General features: G+C 43.0%; 1 protein-coding gene across 2 annotated transcripts in view; it reads left to right on the forward strand.

Annotated features, from left to right (window-relative positions):
- Positions 1 to 15803, forward strand: part of atp1a2a (ATPase Na+/K+ transporting subunit alpha 2a) — a 94886-nt gene that overhangs the window by 47676 nt on the left and 31407 nt on the right. The gene's annotated exons all lie outside the window — the stretch shown is intronic.

A 15803-nucleotide genomic window follows, 5' to 3' on the forward strand; every position in this document is an offset into this window, starting at 1 on the left:
GATCTCCTACTTGCTTGAGAGATGTCAGGGCCATCAGAAGAGCTACCTTCAGAGTCAGAAGCTTCTCAGAGGCTGCAGACTAAGCATACCTTCCTGTATACCTCGAAGTTGGAGGATGTTGCCACACAAAGGCTCCATCAGTAGGGGCATGGCTGGCTGAAATGGCAGTCACATAGACCCTGATTGTAGGAGGGGCCAACCCCACTGAGAAATGTCCTTGTAAGTACTCCAGGACTGTAGCTATTGCACAGTTCACTGGCTTTAGCCATTTGAGCGCATACAATTTCCTCGTTAATGGTGCTCTAGCATTCAACATGGTCTCTACAACCTCAGTTGTCAGAACAGAATCTATGAGCTGGTGCCCCTCACGGGCCAGACCCAGAGTTTCCATAGTTCCGGCCAAGGGTGATAAATCAGTAGACAGTAGATCCGGTAGACAGAGACAGTAGATCCCTATGGTTGGGAATCTTCCAAGGAGTGGCGTCTAGCAGGGATATTATCTCCATAGTACCATAATCCAGCTGGCCAATAAGGTGCTATTAGCAGCAGATGTATACGGTCTTGGTGAACTCTCGCTAGAACTTGTTGGAGAAAAGCAATTGGAGGAAAAGCATATAGATGTGACCACGGCCACATGTGCACCATGGCATCCAGTCTTAATGGTATGGGAGGAGTAAGGGCGAACCACAGTGGGCAGTGTGTTGTCTCCTTGGAGGTGAACACATCCACTTCCACTTGGCTGAACCTCCCCATATGGACTCCACCACTTGTGAACCTCTCAAGGGCTGCCCTGGTGTGCTCCATCCCTAGACACTTCACACAGAAAGTGTGTTCCCCCATGATGAAACGGGAGCAAGGCATAACACGCTTCCTGTATTCTCTCTCTCATTATTTTCTCCTTTGTTTTTTTTTTAAGGGGACAGAAAAGTAAAGAGATTTTTCTCTTTTTTTTGAGGCATTTCACCCCATGAGCAGCAAGTTAGGTGTGATTTGATATCCAAGGACACATATCCCAAAGGTTTTGAGTTCATAATGCTCTCAACTTTGATCAATAATGACCTTAGTACCGCTTCAGAAAGTATCAGGTCTTTTTGGACTACTTGGAGGGATGCCTCGATGGATTTTATTTCCCTTTCCCATGCTCCACCAAACTGAGGAGCATGTGGTTGGTTGAATTTGAAGTCAGTATTTTGCTTTGCCTGTTATTCTTGCAGAGCAGGCTTAAGGGCAGCAAAGGCTCACTGCAGTTTCCTTTCTCCTCCATGAAAGTTGGTGCCTAGATCACAGAGGAGTTCATAAGGTTTTTTTTTCATCTTGCTACAAATCTTCTGAGCACCAGCATAAAGGAATCTGTGACCATACTACAGAGAAGGTCCAAGTGCATGCACTTTGTAATTAGGCATTTTAAGATAATGTCCCACCATTTCTCATGTTGCCTCCCAATTTTTATATTGTATGAACTGAAACTGTCAACTCCAATAGACCAAAAGTGTGGTTTAAACAGAAGTAATCATGCTTTTGGCAGATTCTCCATTTTCGGTATGACAGGCTTGTAATGCCACTTACATCAACAGAATTGTGTAGTGTGTGTTTTGACAGCCTGCCTACCCCTTAGGATCCAATATGTCCTCCTTAATTCAGAGAATATCCTCTTGTGGCCAGCATGAAAAAGCCAATCGTCAAAGTCTCTATAAGTAACTTCATAGCTGGGTGACTGTGTTACTTCCACATTAAATGTTATGCATGTAGGCTGATTTGGAGCTTGAAATAGGAAAGGGTGGCCATCCATCCAGCGGTCGGAAGCAGACAGTGCTAGCAATGTTTTTCTTCATGTTATATCAACAGCTGCAGGATTGCTGTTGGAATCAACATGCCTCCAATTCTCAGCTCCTACAAGATCCTGAATCTCTGAGACTCAGTTCTCCACAAACCCTTTATACTGTCAGGACTCTGATTTTATCCAGCTCAGTACTATTGTGGAGTCTTACCATTGTTGTTTGCTTGAGATTATCCCTGTCATTTCAGAGGGCTCAAATAAGGACTTTGGTCTTGGTATTATATGGGATAATAAAGCCAAGAGGGTTGCATTTACTTGCAAGTGTTCTATACACATTTCTCATGGTGAGCGTCACATCAGAAATGACTCTGTGCTTGTTGTTGATGGTGTCAGAGAGGCAGTGCCACTTTAGCCCAAGAGTAAATTCTTGGCAGTCAACTTTGTCTTCCATCAGCCAAAGTTCACAATCTTGTTATCTTGCTTCAGTAGGAAGGTGAGTTAGTGTATGTTAGTGTATAGTTGCTTTCCTGTCGCCGTTGCCTCCAGCAGCAAGAAAAGACTGGAGTTTATTGATGAATTCTTTGGCTTGTTTTGGGGTATAAAATGATTGGAGACAGCTGTCTACATAGAAAGCACACAGTATAGACTGCATAACATCCTCAATGCCTGCTATGTGGTCTCTGACATATCACTGAAGGCACTGCACAGCATTGGCTACACTTTGTTCCAAATGGTAATACCTGCTTTTCATAAATGTCTGGACTGTGCTCTTTCTCTATATTCCTCCACAAGAAAAGAAGCAGGGGCTGGTTGTCAAGGAGAAGCCTCATCTCATGGAACGTTGATGGCCTTAATATCCACACTGATCGCCACTGCATGCTCTCTAAACCGTAGGAGTACACGAAGTAGTGATGGACCAAGGGTAGGCCCTGGCAGCAGATTGTCATTCAGACAAGCTTACTGATAAGGATATGAGCAACTGAAACCCCTCCAGACTATCCATTGTGATATACCATGTGATGGGGTATTGCAGGATAATTTGCTTCTTAACCTACATTGACCCTGTTAGCTAACGAATTCAAACATATCCAACTTTAACCAATAACACGTTTTCTCTTTTACCTCTCCAATCACAAGTCTCCACACGTATGCTCATTACGTAAATTCCTATTATTTCTAAGAAGTCTTGTTTTCCATTTTAATGCTGCCCTAAATTTTCCCACTATCTTTTACCTGGGTCTGTTTCTTATGCCACTATTTGTGATCGCTATTTTGTGTCATTTACGTTGAAGGGTCTATATTTTCTTAGAATTTACCTCCTTGTCCACATTTGAGCTACTTTCCACCATGGATGAGTGACTGCTTTATCTTCTGTTATGGGTGAGTAAACACTCTAAAGTTTTATTTATCATATTCATTACGGTCGCACCCCTATTTCTCTGGGTCACTTGCCCCTTGTTTATCTGGGTCAACATCCTTTACAGTTCTATGTCCTATGTTTTTTGGTGGTTAGACATAAGGTCAAATATCACCAATTTTGGTCCTTTCAAGAGGAACCCTAGGCCTTCCACAATGGGATCTCCTGAGATGAAAGGCGCAGCAACACCGACGTATGCCTGCTGCTCTTGTGGAACATCTATCCTGTTTTTTCTCAAATCAAACAAACTACCCAGCTGCCTTGTTATATGAATAGAAACAATATGCACCCTGTAAGATGTTCAGTAACACCTTACTTTATGAAAAGAAATGTTTCTTTTAATGATTTTCTGCATACATTCTTGTTAATAAACTGGGCCATTATAAATATCATCCCTGTGTGTGTGTGTGTGTGTGTGTGTGTGTGTGTGTGTGTGTGTGTTTTCCATTTTTGTTCATGCGCTTCCTTATCTCAGAAGAACAGCTGGATGGGGCCCCTCAGCAGAGCAGTTTGTCATGAGGCCTTCTCATGCATCTATTTCAGTCAGACTGATATTTTAGCTGTGGGACACAATATTCTATATTTTTATTTATCCAAATTTCATGCATAATTCCCCCTTTGTGACTTTAAAGTCACACTCCTTACTTAATAGTGATCAGTTACACCATTGCTTTATCCCAAGGAAATGTGTTTTCAATTTTAACCTTTTTCTATACTAGCAAGCATGCATACTTTTAAATAACAAACACCTAAGTCCAGAGGGGAGTGAAAAAACTCTCCCGTTCTTTTGCCAATTGATGAGGGAAAAATACTCACCTTGCCAGCTTTTGTGTTTGACAGTATATTCATCACATGGACAACATATCAACACACATATACACTAACACGAATTAACATATGATTACACAATCATAATATTTCAGTCCTTCTCGAGTACATCCCCTCCTTGTGTTGCCTGCCACACTTCTGGCTAATGCCGCCTTCTGCCCTTTGTGATTCTGCACCACGTAAAAGGGATCGGTGGGGGTCAGGGGAGAGGTTACTAGCACATCACCCTGAACTGTTCCCCATCCTTGAATTCAGCAGGGTGCTTAAGATCTTCAGTCTTATCAGGCACATTGGTCCATAGTCTATCTTCTCCTGCCCTGACTGTGATGACCTCCATGTTTTTTTTGGAAAACCACTCTAGTCCTCCCACACGAACTCCATATGATAACTCTCACATCAGAAGATATCTCACATGAGTAACCCAGATCTTTATCCCTTCATTGGTCATGTGTCCATATATCTGTTCCTCCTTTGCAGCTACCCATTTTTGTTCCATGGTGATGTAATCTGCTCGACAGGAGATGGGGTGCTCCCAGTGATTTGGTTTCCATTCCCCCAGTCATCACTCATAATGTCTGTCCCTCTGTACCTAATGTCCATTCTGCTGCCCAGGACAGGCTTTCTATCTACTTCGAGTTAGAGTCAAAGGTATACAAAGACATACAACCCATACTTATTGTATATACTTGTTTTTCTTCTTTTTTCCTTTCTTAATTTTTTTATATATTTTATTTTCCCTTGAACTTAATTAATGTTCCTTTTTTTTCTTTTTTTTGTGTTTTCTCTTTTCCACCATTTACACTTTCTCTTTTACACCATATACATTATGGGGACACTTCCGGAGAGGCTCATTCTGTCTGGGACACATTGTATTCTTCTGGACCACATCCATTCTTTTCACTATACTCTGGTTTGTTAGCAATTTACAGATTTTGCCAAACAAGGATTGGATGGCTTTGCCAATCATTTTCTGGATCGGGGGATTACACAGCAGGTCAGCAGTGTTAGTATTAAAAAGAATATTACTACTACTATTCCCATTCTGATCAGGATAGCCTTCCAGCTCCCCAGAGAACAACCAGCTAAGCCAGTCTGCGTCTTCCTTCTGCGGTTCTGGTTTATGAGTTCTACACATGCTCTTTGCGCAAATCCTCCACTGCTTTAATAGCAGCAGTAATATTGCCTCCTGCCCCAGTATGCATAAGGATTACTGTACAGCATTCTTCACCAATTAAGCTACACACTCCTTCACCTGGAGCTCTCATCACATCTATAGCTAGACGGTTCTGTAGGGCCATTAAAGATACTGCATGTACTTGTTTTTCAATTCCCTGTAGGGCTAATATAGTGTAATTTATGAATTGCTGTTGGTTATACCATATAATTAATCTATTCTGCATTTCTCTTCATTTGTGTCCTTGGAAGGAATGCAGTCAGGGTGTCTGTGGATGCTTCTCCCATAGCCCTGTACTCTTTGGGGATGCCTACTGGGATTCCTGCTCAATTCACGTATACTTCTTTTCCATCTAGGCTAAAGTATCTTTTCCTTCTCGGCACTATGGGCCTTTTATTTTTACCTAGAGGTTCTGCGGGTCCCTTATCTATACCTAGTGGGAGTATCCTGAGGGAGTCTGTCAAGATTACTGGGGCACCCACTCCTCCCAATATGGTGGAAGAGTATGTCATAAGACCATTCCTTGGCCACAATACCAGAATATATCAGCTACTGTTAATGTTCCTATTTCAACCAGATTCAAGATTCTCCAGCTAACCTTTATTCACTTTCCCTCTCCGTCTATACCTGTTACGTGCATGTTTTGCTCAGCACTCCATATTTCCTGAGTTCGTCACCTTCCCTAACATTTGTTTTCCATATCTCTCATAGCAGTATGGGGAAACGTAGGCCAGGTGCTATTTCTACGTTACCTAGTGGTTTGAGGACTGCTGTTTGTGTTAGTGGTGCTTTGGCAGTTAGCTGTGTAGACGTGAATAATCTTATTTATAGAAGTCATCCGCGTATCATGTATGCTCCATATGGTTGGGTTGAAGTAGTGGTTCAGGCATAATGGAACAGATGCTTGATACACACATGATGTGAGTGGCTTGCACATGTGTATCTCACAAGTGGCCAGATTCCCAGGGATCGGTATGACTTTAACTATCTGCCTTTTCTTGGTGCATTTTATGCAACCTGTTTTTACGTTTTCTTTGGCTGTGAACATCAGCCATTGCTGGAACAAATTTCCTGCATCCTGGTTGATTTCTTTGATCTGCTGCTGCTATTTTACTTGTCACTTGGGTATAGTTTGTTTGTGTTTTTGTTTCCCTAACAATTTTATGGCTCCATCAACTGTTACTTCAACCGTCACTATAGTTGTAGTTATTATTGCTAGATTTGCCAAGGTTATAAATACTGTATTCATTGCAGAGTTTTGTGGTTTAGTTCTATTGCAGAGTTTTATGGTTTAGTTCTATATCAGCTTGCCGCCTTCTTTTGTTCCTTTTTATTCACTCTCCAAGTGCATTCTACCTCTATTTTCTTGTAGTCGGGCTCTGGTTCTAGTGGCCAGTCCACCTCTTATCTCTTCCTGTTATGCAGTATCTATTCCCCGATCATTCCTGTCCCACCCTGTGAGTATTCGCTACAATTTCTCTGTATTAATGGTGGAGAGTTTTCCTTGGTCTTGTGGCTCCGATTCAACTGCTGATTGTTGGGCTTCTGGTGCTGGGGGAAGCAGCACCACCTCACATCTCATTCTATCCAATGATTGTTCTATTCTTGGTCCCCACTGTTCCTCCAGATCTTGGGGGCTTGTCATGCTTCTTGGTTCTGCTCCTCTGTTAGTGATTCATCTGCTGGTAATTTCTCTGCTAGTGGTCCTTCTGCTGGTGGTCCTTCTGGTGCTTCTTCTTGGTCAGGGCCCACGTCAGCCTGTGGTTCCTCTGCTGGCTCTTGTATTCTGTCCGGAAGTGGATTTGGGGCATCTGGATCTCATGCCTGTGTGCAGTGATTGAGATGGTACTATAACTTTTTACCTTCTGCCTTTACTGCTGCTGGTTTGGTCAAGATAACCTGGTGTGGCCCTGTTTTTCTCACGTCATTCCACCTCCTTCTGTATACTCTGATGTACACCCAATCTCCTGGTCCCACCTTCTGTAGCTTGTTGTTAGGTTCAATAGTCCTTGATTCTGTGGTCCTGTTCACCTGTTAGAACAAAGTTCTGTCTATTTAGCTTAGACGTTTTACACAGCTCGCAAGTTCTTTTTCCAGCTTTTCCAGTCAGGGCCCTCTATAGGGTCCTCTCAAATATGGCACCAGCATTGGTTGACCTGTAAGAATTTCATGTGGTGTTAGATGTGTTATGCGGTTAGAGTGCATGCACATGCTCATTAGGGCTAACGGCAGTGCTTGCACCCAATTCAGTTTGGTCTCTGTGCAGATTTTATCCAATTTTATTTTCAGTGTCCCGTTAGCTCTTTTCACCATTCCCTGTGATTGTGGGTGATGCACACATCCAAATCTGTGCTTTATTCGCAGGGCCTGTGATTTCTGGGCTATTCTGTTCACAAAATGTGCACCATTGTCTGAACTAATTTTGTCTGAGATTCCAAACCAAGGTGAAACTTCTCTGCACAGGAACTTCGCTACTGCATCTACATCAGCATGTGCTATTGGGTGCGCTTCCACCCATCTGCTAAATCTGTCCACTAGCACCAAAATGTACCGTTTTTTTCTTTCCTCTCTATCATATCCACAAAGTGAATCATCAGGTGCTGAAATGGTCCATCTGGCTGTGGGATGTGTCCTATCAGACCTGTGAAACTTTTCCTAATGTTGTGCTGTGCTCATATTTCAGTTTGTAAATATGTGGTCAATCATGGGGCCTAGAAATGGTGTTCACCAGGTTTTTTAAGTCTTTTTACCACTTTCTCCCCATGATTTCATAGACTGAGGCTGCGTTTTGTGCTTCCGCTAGGGCTGCAAAGTCTGTCTCTGGTGGAGGCATGTCTTCTGGGACTGAGACTGGCATTATGTAAGTATGCTGTAGTGCTGCTTGCTTGATGGCTTCATCCACTGCTGGATTCCCTTTAGTGACAAATGAACCATGTGATTTATGTGCAGCACATTTTAACAATAGCCAATTTGGATGGTAATGTTATAACATGCAATAGCTCATAAATGGCTTGACCATGAGTTACAGGTGAGCCATCTGCTCTATGAAACCCATTTTTTTGGCCATCTATTCTGCCCAGATTGGGCCATATAAGTGGCACACTCCATAAACATATGCTGAATCAGTATAAATTGTACAAGATTTTCCACTTGCCAATTTACAGGCTGCTAATAGGGCCATGTTTTCTGCCAGTTGGGCTGAGCAAGGTTGACTTACAGATAGGGCCTGTATGGTATCGAATGTCATGAGGTCTGGGCTAGACGCCATGATTGCATAGCCTACTACAGGGGTGGGCAATTTTATCTGGAAAGGGCCGTTGTAGGAGCAGGTTTTCATTCATGGCCTCCTGCTTGGTTGGAATGAAAGCCTGCACCCACACTGGCCCTTTCTGGATAAGATTGCCCACCCCTGGCCTACTACATTCCCATCTGTTCCCCTAAAATATGACCCATTTACAAAGAATGTCAGCAAGGAATGTGTCCATGGCTGATTTTTGAGATCTTGACTTGCCTTCAAATGTTTGTTATAGGCAATGTGACAGTCATGTGGCTCTCTCTCTAATGGAGTTACTATCCTATCTGCTGGATTTACTGTCCGGCACCTTTGGATTGTCAATTCTGGTGCAGAGAGCATTAAGTCATATCCTGTCTTACGTGCATGAGTGATTACAAACGCAGGGCTCGGTAGGAGTGTGTTCAGGGCATGGGTGGTGTATAGGGGAGTGGAGTGGCCCATAGTGATTGCAGAAGCTTATTGTTAAGTGAAGGCGGCTGCCGCTAATCCACAATAGCACAGTGGCATACCCTTTTCTACATTGTCAAGGCCCATACTAAAGTAGATGATAGGCTGTTTACCTGGGCCTTGCTGTTGGGTTAACACGTGTTGGCAAATCTCTGTTTTTCTGAGACATACAAATGAAAGGGCTTGCTATAATCAGGCCCAACCAAAGCTAACACGGAACAGAGATTGCTTTTTAACATTTCAAATGCTGTGAATGCCTCTGCCGTCCAGATAATGGATGCATTTTCCACAGGACTGCTGCTCATATTCGAGCCCATAAAGGGGCCATTTTTAGTGCAGTCACAGATCCACTGTCTACTATGGACTACCATCCTTAAAATGGTAAAAAAAAAAATCTGTTTTATTGTTTGAGGTTTGGGGGTGGTCTGTACAGCTTCTACTTGGGGAGGGGCAGGAGACCTATTCTCTCTATGCAACAGTCTGCCCAAGTATTCCACTTCTTCTTTACAAAACTACAATCTGTCCCTGCAAATTTTATGACCATTTTCTGCAAGCATTGTAAGTACCTTTATTGAGTCTACGCCACATTGCTCTTAGGTTGGACTACAAATCAACAGATCATCCATGTACTGAATTAATGTACTTATGATATTGAATGAAGCCAAGTCTTGTTCTAACACGCAGTTGAAAATAGATGGACTTTCACAGTACCCTTGAGGGAAGTGCACATATGTGTATTGTTGTCCCTTGTAAGTAAATGCAAACAAATGCCTTGAATCAGGATGCGGCGGTATACTAAAGAAAGCCGAACTCATGTCTATTACCATGTACTTCTTAGTATCCTCAGGGATGTTTGACAAGAGAGTGTGAGGGTCAGGTACTATAGGTGTCTCTGCTTGTGCAATTCTATTAACTGCATGTAGATCATGTAAAAGTCTCAATTTTTCAGAGTTGGATTTCCTTACAGGAAATATGGGAGTGCTATACGGGCTATTAGTTGGACTCAGGACCCCTGCTTCTAGGAGCCCCTGAATTGTAGGTCTGATTCCTTCCCTAGCCTGGGTAGTCAACGGGTACTGTTTCTGATAGGGTGACCTAACATTAGGCCTAACATCTATTTTCACCTGTCCTGCTGATTTGACTAACCCTACATCTGTCTGGTGTTTTGTCCACAAGATATCAGGCACACTTTTCAGGAATGCTTCATCTTCTTCCTTGTTGTCTCCTGTTGTGAGCACTGCTGTATGCAGTGACAATGGCATGTGCCTCTCTATCCATGTGTGTGTAGCGATCATGCTATCTACTCCCTTCTGTGAAATCCCTGTGTGTTTGTCAGGTGAGATGTGTAGTTTCCACTCCTTAACCCTCTTACCCCTTAGTTCCCACAGTATTATGTCCCACAACCCTATATTCTCCATAGAAACAGCACGCCAACCCTGAGTTCCCAGGCCAAAATTGGCTCCAAAATCAACATTTTAGTTTTAACATTTTTAGGCCTTGAAACAACTTATAATAATGTATTTGTGTAATATTACTTTGAAAATGAAGCAGTTCAGTGTTTTTACTCCACTTAGAGCACAATTCTTAACTAGAGAAATGATGAAAAATGCTCGCTAAAATCCTTATACTCATTTAGAAGTACCATACGAGCATCAGCGTGGTCAATGCCTTTGAATAAATTCATGTAAATAATAAATAAATAAATAAATAAATGCATTTTAGCGCCAAAAGTCACGTTTCTGGTGATAATCAGACCGGCAGGTAGTGTTTTCACGAATGCACAGAAATGGTCCCGTTATGACCCCTGCAGTGTCAGTCGCACTGGTTGATGCTGAAGACGGATCAGGGTCTGAATCAGGAGAGTTTGTGTCTCTATCAGTTTCGGTTTCGGTTTCAACATCGCCTGAACTTTCACTGCTGTCACTATCTAGAATCCTCGCTCTTGCCTATGTAACTGTGTATGTTTTCTTTTTTTCCACTCTTTTAGATGTACCTGTGTTCACTGTAGGTGTAACTTTAGCTGGAACACGATTAGCTTTTTGCTTTGGCATTTTTAGTTCACTTCTACTATTACACCAATATTCACGCTTGGATCTTCATTGTAATGCCGGCGTAATAACGTAATCACATCGTGACGTCATGACGTCATCAACCTTCATCAACCTTAAAAAATAATAATTAAATAAGTAAGGAATCATAGCAGAGTAATGCCGGTACACCGGCCTTACGGGGATAACGTTTACACTGTAAAGCTGCTATATCGGCCTTATGGGTATTTATCATAGACGACCAAGCTGGTATATCGTCCTTACGGGAATAGATCAAATACGGGCAAGCCGGTTTTTCGGCCATACGGGGTAAGAGGGTTAACCTGTGCTGCCACTCTTACCATAGGCCCTAAATGTTTAGTCTCAAATCCTTCTGCTACCATGAGAGAGATATGTGGGGAAGCTTCAAGCATGAGATGCCAGTCTTTTAGGTCATCTTACCATGTACCTTGACAGCCACTCCTTGTGGTCCTATTACAACATTTGTTATCACCTCAAATCGACTTTGCTCCATTATCACACTCCACAACTGCCCGTAACTCTTAATTTTTACTGTTGTGATCAAAGTACATTGTGTAGTGGAGGGAGCTTCTTGTTTCTTTGCACTCTGGTCACATTGTATCCATACTTTCCATTTCAGATAGATCTGTTTCAATTCTGATGAATCTGGATCAGTATGTTCCAGCCAATACATTGTAATATGTTTCGTTCGCTTGTTTGCCTCTGTCAGTAGCTGTTGTCCTACTGAGGTTTCATCAGGAAAGGTTACCCAAAGTCTTGTGGGGCTGTAGTGTATTTTTGCTGCAAGTTTGCATAGTAGATCTCTGCTGAGTAGGTTCACTGTGGATTTTTGTGAATATAGAAGTGGTGCCACTGTCGTGGTGTCTTCTCTTGTTAGTGTTTGGGCCTCCGTAAATCTCAAATCTGTGTTGGTCCCAAGAAGTCTGTAGTTTTTATTGAGTTGCGAGAGAGGGTGAGTCCGAAGCCTACCTGACCTATACATGAAAATGTGACACCTGTGTCCATCATGATTGGGGCTGATTTCATGCTATTGATAGACACCATGTTGGTTCTTGTCTTGGATGCAGTGTGGTGATGTACATTTGCTCCCCCTCCAGCTTCTCTGGGCATCTTCAACTCCAGTTGACTGTGGGCCCCATCCAGGGTCCTGCAGGTTCTTGCATCTGTCTTGGGTGTGGCGGTCCTCCTTGCTGGTCTCTATATTCTTGCTGCCCTGGCTGCTTATCTCAAGGGCAAACTTGGCAATTCCTTCTGGTTTGTCCTTTCTCTCCACATCACCAAGATTCAGGTGGTTGTGACCTGGGGACATTATCTCCTGTCTGGGAGCCCACAAGCTGCTTCTGCCCTTGTTACGGGGCCTGGGGCCACTTCTGCCACTTCCCTCATCCATGCTTTTGTCCTTGTCCTCTTATGGGTCGACCTTTGGGCAGTCCTTGCTGATTACTGAGGTGGACATGTATCAGGACATTGGCACTGGTGGCGGACCGGGTTGTTGCGTGTACAGCCGCAGCTGTACTGGATATTGAGCTTGGACATGTGGACGTGGCACATAGGCCTGTACTGCCTAAGATTGGTTGGAGGCGGCAGGTACCATCACTGCTGCTTCTATTATTGGGGCCTGCATTGAAGCCTGCACTTTTCTAGGCTTTTCTTTTTACTTCTTAACCTTGGTAAGCTCTCCTAGTTGTGTTGTCACCAGCTCTTCAGTGACATCCATGGCTTCTTTCTTCTTCTTCCTGTGTTGTTCCACATGGTGCACAAGATGGACCTGGAACATCTCCCAGGGCAAGGTGCTAAGTCTGACCACATTTTCCAGTGCTTCCTGCACATCTGTGGCCATGCACCTTTTTAGCATCATCTGGAGTACTCTGATTTATTCAGACTCTGTTTCATTCAGGTTCCAGGCTGTTCCTGTCTCCTCACACCACCTGTTCTGGAAATCTTGAATGAATTTCATCATATTCTCCTCTTCAGCCAGCATCATAGCCTCCAGCTTTACTGGATCCATTTTAGTGGGGTATGCTTCTTGTATTTCCAGGTGGTAGCCAGGTTTGTCTTTCTTGAGGGTGGCTGTCCACCTGTTCTGAGTGCTGTCCTGTCCTGTACTATTTCTTCCTCTGTGTGTTGCATGCTTTCGTCCATTCTTGTGGCACTTCTCTCCAATATTTCATTCTTTGCCCTCACCCTCTCTTCTGTTTGCTTTATATGTTGTTGAGTTTTATATGTTGTTTATATGCTGAGTGTTCGTTCTAGCATTTCCATCAGCCCTTGGTCTTTTTTCATTTGTGCCTCTATTTCAGGCTCTATGAACAACATTACAATTACCCGCCACTGATCTGCTTATCTCCATCAGATTACCGTCATCTGGCATTTGTGGGTCCTGGGTGATCCCTACTAGCCATTCGTCCATTTGTTGTGCATCTTTGGGATGGGTTTTACTACTGAGGTTATTTGGGGCTGGTCTATTTCCTGGCTGCATGAAGAGCCCTTCCATTGGGCTACATGCTGCATTGCTGGCTGAGCACTTCCTCATTTCATTTGCTGCTGTAGCTGATGGTGTGCTGGTGGGTTTTGCCCTATTTACCTCAGGTAGCTGTTACTTTCCTCCTTTAGCTCACTCAATTGAAGTTTCCTTGCTGTGCATGTGGGGGTACCTAGAGTTTCTGTAGCACTGCTCTGGCCACTTACTGATCCTACTTCCTCATCTTCTCTCAATACCCCCATTCTCCCTGTCATTCTCCCCTCTACCTGCATTTCTCTCTCCACCCATTCTTCATCTCTTCGAACTGTGTTATGTCAGGATACAATCCTCCTGGTTTCCTCTGATATTCTGCATAAGGTGGAGGTCTCTCTTCTCCCTGCTCTTCTGTCTCTTGCTTTGCTTTCTTTTCCCTACTTTCTCATCTTGCATTACTCTCTTTACTGCTTCTTCTCTCTTCATCTCTTTCCTTTCCTTTTCAAACCAACTTAGTACCTGTAGCTTTTTCAGTCTTTCCAATGACTCATAATTTCCCTCACTTCTTCACATTGTTTCTCTGCAAATGTCCCTTCTTTAGGCCACTGCAACACTCCATGGGCCCTGTCATGCCATTTTATTATACACGTTCTGATATATTTCTCATCATTATTATGTTTGGCCACCACTACATCTGCTGGAGTTGGCTGACTAGATTTTCCCAGGTTACCCAAGACACACCTTTGTTGAGCCCTGTGGACGCTGCTCCTTTCCCATAGATTTTGATTATATCTTGACCAGACTAAATGAACATTTATCTGTTTAGCTGTTACTGCTGGCCTTACTGGGTTATTTCTCCTGTACCTTTCTGCAAGTGAGTTGATTTTGTCTACTTATATAGATACAGTAGATCACCTTTCTCACTCTACCTTTCTGAGGTCTACTGTAACTATTGCAGTTAGTCGTGAGCAATAATTGTATTGCATAGATTTATCTTGAAATGGATCTACTAGTGGTTCATTGCCTCATTATCTGGGTTGTTTATAAATTCAAATAAAGGGATGGCAACCCTAGTTGACCTTGGATCTTCCACTAACTTTCACAGTATTGCACTATGCAGCATAGGTTTCTTGAGCCTTCTCAGCATTTCAGCCCAATTGACCTTGGAAAATTCATGTTGTAAATCATCCAAGTTGCCCCACCTAATTATACACCCAATTAATCTGCAATCAACTCCTCCGCTTGCCACCTTTCGACTCCACTTTTGTCTCTAAATGTTCTTTCATCCCCAAAATGCGTCCTTATTCCTCTAGTCTCAGCAAGTATATCCTGTTGTGCCATTCACCTTCATACTGTATGTCTTGTGTTATTAGTTCTTTCACAGCCTGGAAGGAATATATGACCACCAGAGGGTACAGATCATGGCCAGATCATAAATTATCCCCACGGTGTACAATTTTTTTTATGCTCGTCTCCTGGCTTCGGTCTCTTCCCGTCACTCTACCATTTAATCCTGTGTCTAAAAAGTAAATAACACAGAATTAATTAATTATTGCCCTGTTGCCTTTTGTGATGGGAAAATACCCTGATACAGCATCCTTTGGTGTAGCACTGAGAGACCAACGAGTCTGACCCTAAATGGGCATAACTTCTGTTGCTCCTATCAGGCTTAAGACTGTACTTATCAATGGTTCCCCAAAGTATCTTGTGCACATTATCGTACAACCAACCATCTGACAGTATTAAGCTAAATCCCAAAGTGTATTTTTCTCAACCATACTAAGTCAAAGCCCATGTTAGTTTTCAGAAATCGCAGTACTGTGTTCTCAGTTTCATACAACCAGCAACTGGTCACCTCTCATATTCTATAACATGTTCTACCCTAAGTTCAGTGTACCATGGTATTGCTATAAACCGGTCAGCAACCCATAGTTCCCATATAAGGTCCATGATTACTATCTCTTACAGCTAAGGATTGTGCTATATCTAGTCCTCTGTTGACCCTAGATTGCTTCTTATATAGTTGATCAACAAGGTGTACTAGTTCCGAGACCTTACCAATCTGTATCTTGTGATATGTAGCCCATCTGCCCACAGTGTAGTTTCTGTTTGATCGTAATCTGGGTTTTTGTAATAGTTTAACAGCAGTTTGCTCCTGCTTGGAGCAGATCATATCCCTGGCATTCTGGAATGGCAATGTATCAAGCTTTTTTCGATGTGCAGATGTAGGGCTTGAACAGGGGAAAGAAACGTTGTGCACAAACAGGAGATTTCACCTAGCAAGTGATGTAGGAAAGTCATAGAACCTTAAACTGTCCATACGAGACAAGTATGAGCTGCA

The sequence above is a fragment of the Ictalurus furcatus genome, chromosome 20 (genome assembly GCF_023375685.1).
Source record: "Ictalurus furcatus strain D&B chromosome 20, Billie_1.0, whole genome shotgun sequence".
Taxonomy (NCBI): Eukaryota; Metazoa; Chordata; class Actinopteri; order Siluriformes; family Ictaluridae; genus Ictalurus; species Ictalurus furcatus.